Below are 7177 nucleotides of genomic sequence, written 5' to 3' on the forward strand. Positions count from 1 at the left end.
ACTGAAACCATGAAAATGCTGTAGGAAACAAGTCTACAAATGCAGAATTCAGGTCCCATGCTCCATGCTAAGTTAGAATCATCATTGTAAGAAGACTGCACTAGGAGACTTGAAATGGTTCAGTGGCTAAGAATGTTTACTACTCTTGCAGAGGCTGAGAATTCAGTCCCCAGCACTTACATCAGACGGCTCAAAACGGCTCCAGAGGATACAGCGCCCTCTTGTGGCCTTCAAGAGCACTTGCATGCATGTGGTGCACATAAACTCATGCAGATACACACTCATACACATAAATTAGATAAATCTTTAAAAAGATTCCCCCAGGAAATTTGATGTGAATTAGAACAGAGATTCATTCCTTTCCCATCAAGGAAGTGATGTAATTCAGACCAGCCAGCTTATGGTACTTGTGCTCTCTAGCAGCGGTTAATTCACACAGAACCTTGATTTAACCTTAGAAGGCCCTGCTTGGCATCCAGGATGATTCAGAAGTGGAGCCACTTGGCCGTCTTCATCTGAGTAGTTCAGACTGTTTTAACTGAGCTGCTCATAAATGATGATACAGATGATAAAGACCTCCAAAAGTAAACAAAGAGCACACTGTTAATATACCAAACTGTGAAATGTACAGGGAAAATGTTGGCTGACCTAGGCCTATCTCAAAAGCCCTGTTTCATTCATTGTCAAAACTTTTATACCAACTTCACACTCACTGCTTTTATGAGACAGGAACTATTTATCCCCATTTTACATATGGAAAAAAATTGAAGCTCACAAAAATTGAAACTCAAGGCTACCCTGACCACAAATAGGGAAGTCGGGATTCATGGTCCAAGATCTGCTGTTAAAATCCTACAATATCAGTTGATACTTGTAGCAGAACAGTATTTAATCAATGCTGGTATAGTACCTACCATCGAATAGTGCTTTAGGAACAATAGAACAGAATATACAAAATGTCAGAAGAGGAGTTCCCAACATTTCTCCAAAAGAGCGAAAACGACCAGTACAGAGCAATCACATGGCCTGCCACTCAACCTCACCTCCCCTGACCACACTGCAGTCAGAAGTGTGTATGGCCACCTCTCCAGTGCAGCATCTGACCACACACTTGTCTGCAGAGCAAGAGCTTTAGGATCCGTCACTACTGCTAGGGATGCCAGTAGTGCCAGATGCCCTTACTCCAGCAGAGCTGGCGTCAAGAGTACCTGAAGAAATCTCTATTACCCAACAGAAAATACCATACTGTGTCACCACACCTGCCCAATATCCCCAATCTCAAATGGCCCTAGACACAATAGGTCTTTCCTATTGTAGATTATACCATGATCTATACCAGGGTTTATAGATGTATAGATACATTTGTATGATATACCATTGATTATACCATGGCATATACTGCACCCACAGTCATCACAGCAATGAGCTACTGCAAGGCAAGTAAAAGAGGGAACTCCAGTATGCATATTATAGTCAAACTGTCAAATGTACGAGACAAAAGTTCTAGGGGTAGACATATTAGACTAAAGATTTCCAAGCAGAGGCAGTGCAGGGCAGGAAGAAGTAGAGGTGCATTCCAAGCTCCGAAACAGAACAGCTACAAGGAAGCCTCACTCAAGACCATCCTGCAGAAATACAAAAGCAGTAAAATCCTTTCAAGACAAGCAACTCTGAGGAGTTCACAACACTAGATCAACTGTACAAAAACCGCTTTAAGGAGGCTTGCATCCAGAAATGAGAGCTAACACCAACACAAAAGCATGGGGAGAGGGAACTTGGAGAGGGCAGAGCAGCAGCCTACTGTGCCAAAACCTAATTAAATGCAACCATTTTGTTTTTATATTAACATCTAATGCGCTAGGCCCTGGATTCTATTTTTCAAATAATACTCCATTGACTGTACTTTGACCCTGAAGTAAGACTGGCCTCACACCATAGAGAGAACCGAACCGATGGATATGTGGTATTAGGGAGAAGATTTTTTGACTGTATTGCTTCCAAGAATTGTAGTGAATATCTGAAAAAATGGTGATTAGAAGATAAACTCGGTGATCTCCCTGTCAAAGAAGCAACATAACCAGGACATAGACACTAGATGGTTCTCTGCAGATGTGTCACTACCCCAGGAGAGGTCACTCACAATGGGACCTCCTTCTCCTGACCTATTGCCTTTGTTATTGCCCAGCTCTAATCCTAACACCTATTTCATGTCCTCATGTCTCTTTGTAGTAAATATGCCACCACCAAAGCCGCTACCATAACAACAGTGTGCCTGCCCCATCAGCCATCACTGGATTTGCTTAGAACAATGTCATATTTTCAGAAAGCAATATTATCTCTTCCTGTTTTAAATATTTTTTTCTATAAGGAGAAAGCAGGTTTTTAAAGTTGTTTTTTAGTATATGTATGAGTGTATTGGCTTTCATGTATGTACCTTGTGCCTTTAAAGGTCAGATATGATCATAGATCCCCTTGGACTCGAGTTATAGATGGTTATGAGTCACAGTGTGGGTGCTGGGAATCAAACATGGGTCCTTTGCAGGAACATAAGTGTTGTTAACCATGGATCCAACTCTCCAGAGTAGACATGAAAACATGTCTCGTCATTTACAATGGATCAGTTTCTCTTCTTCAAGTTGCTAATGTCTTACATCACGGATGTCCTTTGGGCATCCTTCAGCATTTTTGCCAGGCTGAGCTCATTTTGTTAATCTTGATGTTATTCTCCCATGTCTGGGCCACCACTCTGATCCTCTGCCTGTATTGTGTTCCTATTTTGGTCCTGTCCAAGGTTTAGCACCAGGGCTCAGTGAAAGTTCCTTTGTTGAAAAACACTGATCTGAGCCATCTTCTTTCCCTTTGAGAGCATCTGCATTACACTTAGAGATTTAGGGTTTATGGTTTCTTTGATTAAGCTTTCCCTGGATGACCTAATACTATATGATCTTGTCTTTTTTTTTTCCAAAAAAAAAAAAGTCCTGTCTCTGCTATTTTGATATATTTCCTTCTAACTCTCATATCTTGGCATCACATAAGTGCTTATTTATTATAAACTAATGGAATGAAACTATATTTTGTTTTTCTTTTTGTTTTTGTTTGTTTGTTTGGTTGGTTGGTTGGTTTTTCAAGACAGGGTTTCTCTGTATAGCCCTGGCTGTCCTGGAACTCACTCTGTAGACCAGGCTGGCCTCAAACTCAGAAATCCGCCTGGCTCTGCCTCCCAAGTGCTGCGATTAAAGGCGTGCACCACCACCGCCCAGCAACTATTTTGTAAACTTGCACTTTTTTTCTTTCTTTTTTTAAAAATTTTCTTATTGGATATTTTATTTACATTTCAGATGTTATCCCCTTACCCCATATTCCCCTCCCCCCACCCAGGACCCCCTATCCCATCCACCCTCCTCCTGCTTCTATGAGGATGTGCCCCCACCTACCCACCCTCAAATTCCTCCACACTTGGCATCCAGTCTTCATGAGACCAAGGATCTCCTCTCCCACCTATGCCCAACAAGGCAATCCTCCCCTACATATACAGCTGAAGCCATGGGTACCTCCCTTTGTGCTCCCAGGCTGTTGGTTTAGACCCTGGGAGCTCTGGTTGGTTGGTATTAATGCTCTCCTAATGGGGCCACAAACCCTTTAAGCTCCTTCAGTCTTCTCTCTAACTCCTCCATTGGGAACACCTTGATCAGTTCAATGGTTAGCTGTGAGCATCCACCTTTGAATTTGTCAGGCTCTGGCAAACCTCTAAGGAGACAGCTATATCAGGCTCTTATCAGCATGCACTTCCTGACTTCCACATCAGCATCTACCTTTGGTGACTGCACATGGGATGGGTACCCAGGTGGAATGGTCTCCAGACAGCCCCTCCTTCAGTTTCTGTCCCACACTTTGTCTCCATATTTGCTCCCTTGAGTATTTTGTTACTCCTTCTAAGAAGAACCAAAGCACCCACACTTGGTCTTCCTTCTTCATGAGCTTCATGTGGTCTGTGAGTTGAATCTTGGGTATTTCAAGCTTCTGAGCTAATATCCAATTATCAGTGGGTGAATACCATGTGTGTTCTTTTGTGATTGGATTACCTTACTCAGGATGATATTTTCTAGATCAATCCATTTACCTAAGAATTTCTCAAATTCATTGTTTTTAATAGCTGAGTAATACTCCATTGTGTAAATGTACCACATTTTTTGTATCCATTCCTCTGTTGAAGGATATCTGGATTCTTTCCAGCTTCTGGCTATTTTAAATAAGACTACTATGAACATGGTGGAACATATGCCCTTCTTGTATGTTGAAGCATCTTCTGGGTATATGTCCAGGAGTGGTATAGCTAGGTCTTCAGGTAATGCTATGTCCAATTTTCTGAGGAACCGCCAGACTGATTTCCAAAGTGGTTGCACCATCTTGCAATCCGACCAACAACGAAGGAGTGTTCTTCTTTCTCCACATCCTTGCCAGCATCTACTGTCACCTGAGTTTTTGATCTTAGCCAACCTGACTGGTGTGAGATGGAATCTCAGGGTTGTTTTGATTTGCATTTCCCTGATGACTAAGGATGCTGAACATTTCTTTAGGTGCTTCTTGGCCATTCGAGTTTCCTCAGTTGATAATTCTTTGTTTAGATCTATACCCCATTTTTAATAGGGTTATTTGGTTGTCTGGAATCTAATTTCTTGAATTCTTTGTATATATTGGATATTAGCCCTCTATCAGATGTAGGATTGGTAAACATCTTTTCCCAATCTGTTGGTTGTCGTTTTGTCCTATTGACATTGTCCTTTGCCTTCAGAAACTTTGCAATTTTATGAAGTCCCATTTGTCAATTCTTGATCTTAGAGCATATGCCATTGGTGTTCTGTTCAGGAACTTTTCCTCTGTGCCCAAGTATTCAAGTTTTCTTCCCCACCTTCTCTTCTATTAGTTTCAGTGTATCTGGTTTTATGTGGAGGTCCTTTATCCACAGACAGTCTAAGTGCAGAGTTCTATCAGACCTTCAAAGAAGACCTAATACCAATTCTCTATAAACTGTTCCACAAAATAGAAACAGAAGGAACACTACCCAATTCATTCTATGAAGCCACAATTATGCTGTCACACAAAGACTCAACAAAGAAAGAGAACTTCAGACCAATCTCCCTTATGAATATTGATGCAAAAATACACATGATCATTTCACTAGATGATGAAAAAGCATTTGACAAAATTCAACATTCCTTCATGGTAAAAGTCTTGGAAAGATCAGGAATTCAACATCCCTATCTAAACATAGTAAAAGCAATATACAGCAAACCAGCAGCCAACATCAAACTGAATGGAGAGAAACTTGAAGCAATCCCACTAAGATCAGGGACTAGACAAGGCTGCCCATTCTCTCCATAACTATTCTATAGTACTGGAATATAGTACTGGAAGTCCTAGCTAGAGCAATTAGACAACAAAAAGAAGTCAAAGGGATACAAAGAGGAAAGGAAGAAGTCAAAATATTACTATTTGCAGATGTTATGACAGTATAGTTAAGTGACCCCAAAACTTCCACCAGAGAACTCCTAAACCTGATAAACAACTTCAGCAAAGTGGCTGGTTATAAAATCAACTCAAACAAATCAGTAGCCTTCCTCTACATGAAAAATAAACAGACTGTCATTGTCCAGTGAGGCATGAGGGCCATACCCATCCCGATGTAAAGACTTTTTAGAATTTAATGAAAGTGAAGACACATCATACCAAAACTTATGGGACACAATGAAAGCAGTGCTAAGAGGAAAACTCATAGCTCTGACTGCCTCCAAAAAGAAACTGGAGAAAGCATACACTAACAGCTTGACAACACACCTGAAAGCTCTAGAAGAAAAAGAAACAAACACACCAAAGAGGAATAGATGGCAGGAAATAATCAAACTCAGGGCTGAAATCAACTAAGTAGAAGCAAAAAGAACTATACAAAGAATCAATAAAACCAGGAGCTGGTTCTTTCAGAAAATCAACAAGATAGATTAAACCCTTAGCTAGACTAATCAAAGGGCAGAGAGACAGTATCCAAATTAATAAAATCAGAACTGAAAAGGGAGATATAACAACAGAAACTAAAGAAATTAAAAAAAAAAACCATCAGATCCTACTACAAAGGCCTATACTCAACAAAACTGGAAAACCTGGGTGAAATGGACAACTTCCTAGACAGATACCAGGTACCAAAGTTAAATCAGGAGCAGATAAACCATCTAAACAGTCCCATAACCCCTCAGGAAATAGCAGCAGTCATTAAAAGTCTCCCCACTAAAAAAAGCCCAGGACCAGATGGTTTTAGTGCTGAATTCTATCAGACCTTCAAGGAAGACCTAATACCAATTCACTTCAAACTATTCCACAAAATAGAAACAGAAGGAACACTACCCAATTCATTATATGAAGCTACAATTACACTCATACCCAAACCCCACAAGGACCCGACAAAGAAAGAGAACTTCAGACCAATCTCCATTATGAACATCGACGCAAAAATACTCAATAAAATTCTAGTGAACCGAATCCAAGGACACATCAAAACAATCATCCATCATGATCAAGTAGGTTTTATCCCAGGAATACAGGGATGTTTCAATATTTGGAAATCCATCAATGTAATTCAGTATATAAACAAACTCAAAGAAAAAAACCACATGATCATCTCACTAGATGCTGAGAAAGCATTTGACAAAATTCAACATCCCTTCATGATAAAAGTCTTGGAAATATCAGGAACTCAACATCCCTATCTAAACATAGTAAAAGCAATTTACAGTAAACCAGTAGCCAACATCAAACTAAATGGAGAGAAAATTGAAGCAATCCCACTAAGATCAGGGACTAGACAAGGCTGCCCACTCTCCCCCTACCTATTCAATATAGTACTGGAAGTCCTAGCCAGAGCAATTAGACAACAAAAAGAAGTCAAAGGGATACAAATAGGAAAGGAAGAAGTCAAAATATCACTATTTGCAGATGATATGATAGTATACTTAAGTGACTTCAAAACTTCCACCAGAGAATTCCTAAACCTGATAAACAACTTCAGCAAAGTGGCTGGTTATAAAATCAACTCAAACAAATCAGTAGCCTTCCACTACATGAAAGATAAACAGACTGAGAAAGAAATTAGGGAAATGACACCCTTCACAATAGTCACAAATAATAT

Source organism: Grammomys surdaster, unplaced genomic scaffold (assembly GCF_004785775.1).
Source record: "Grammomys surdaster isolate TR1022 unplaced genomic scaffold, NIH_TR_1.0 98, whole genome shotgun sequence".
In the NCBI taxonomy this organism is placed as follows: domain Eukaryota; kingdom Metazoa; phylum Chordata; class Mammalia; order Rodentia; family Muridae; genus Grammomys; species Grammomys surdaster.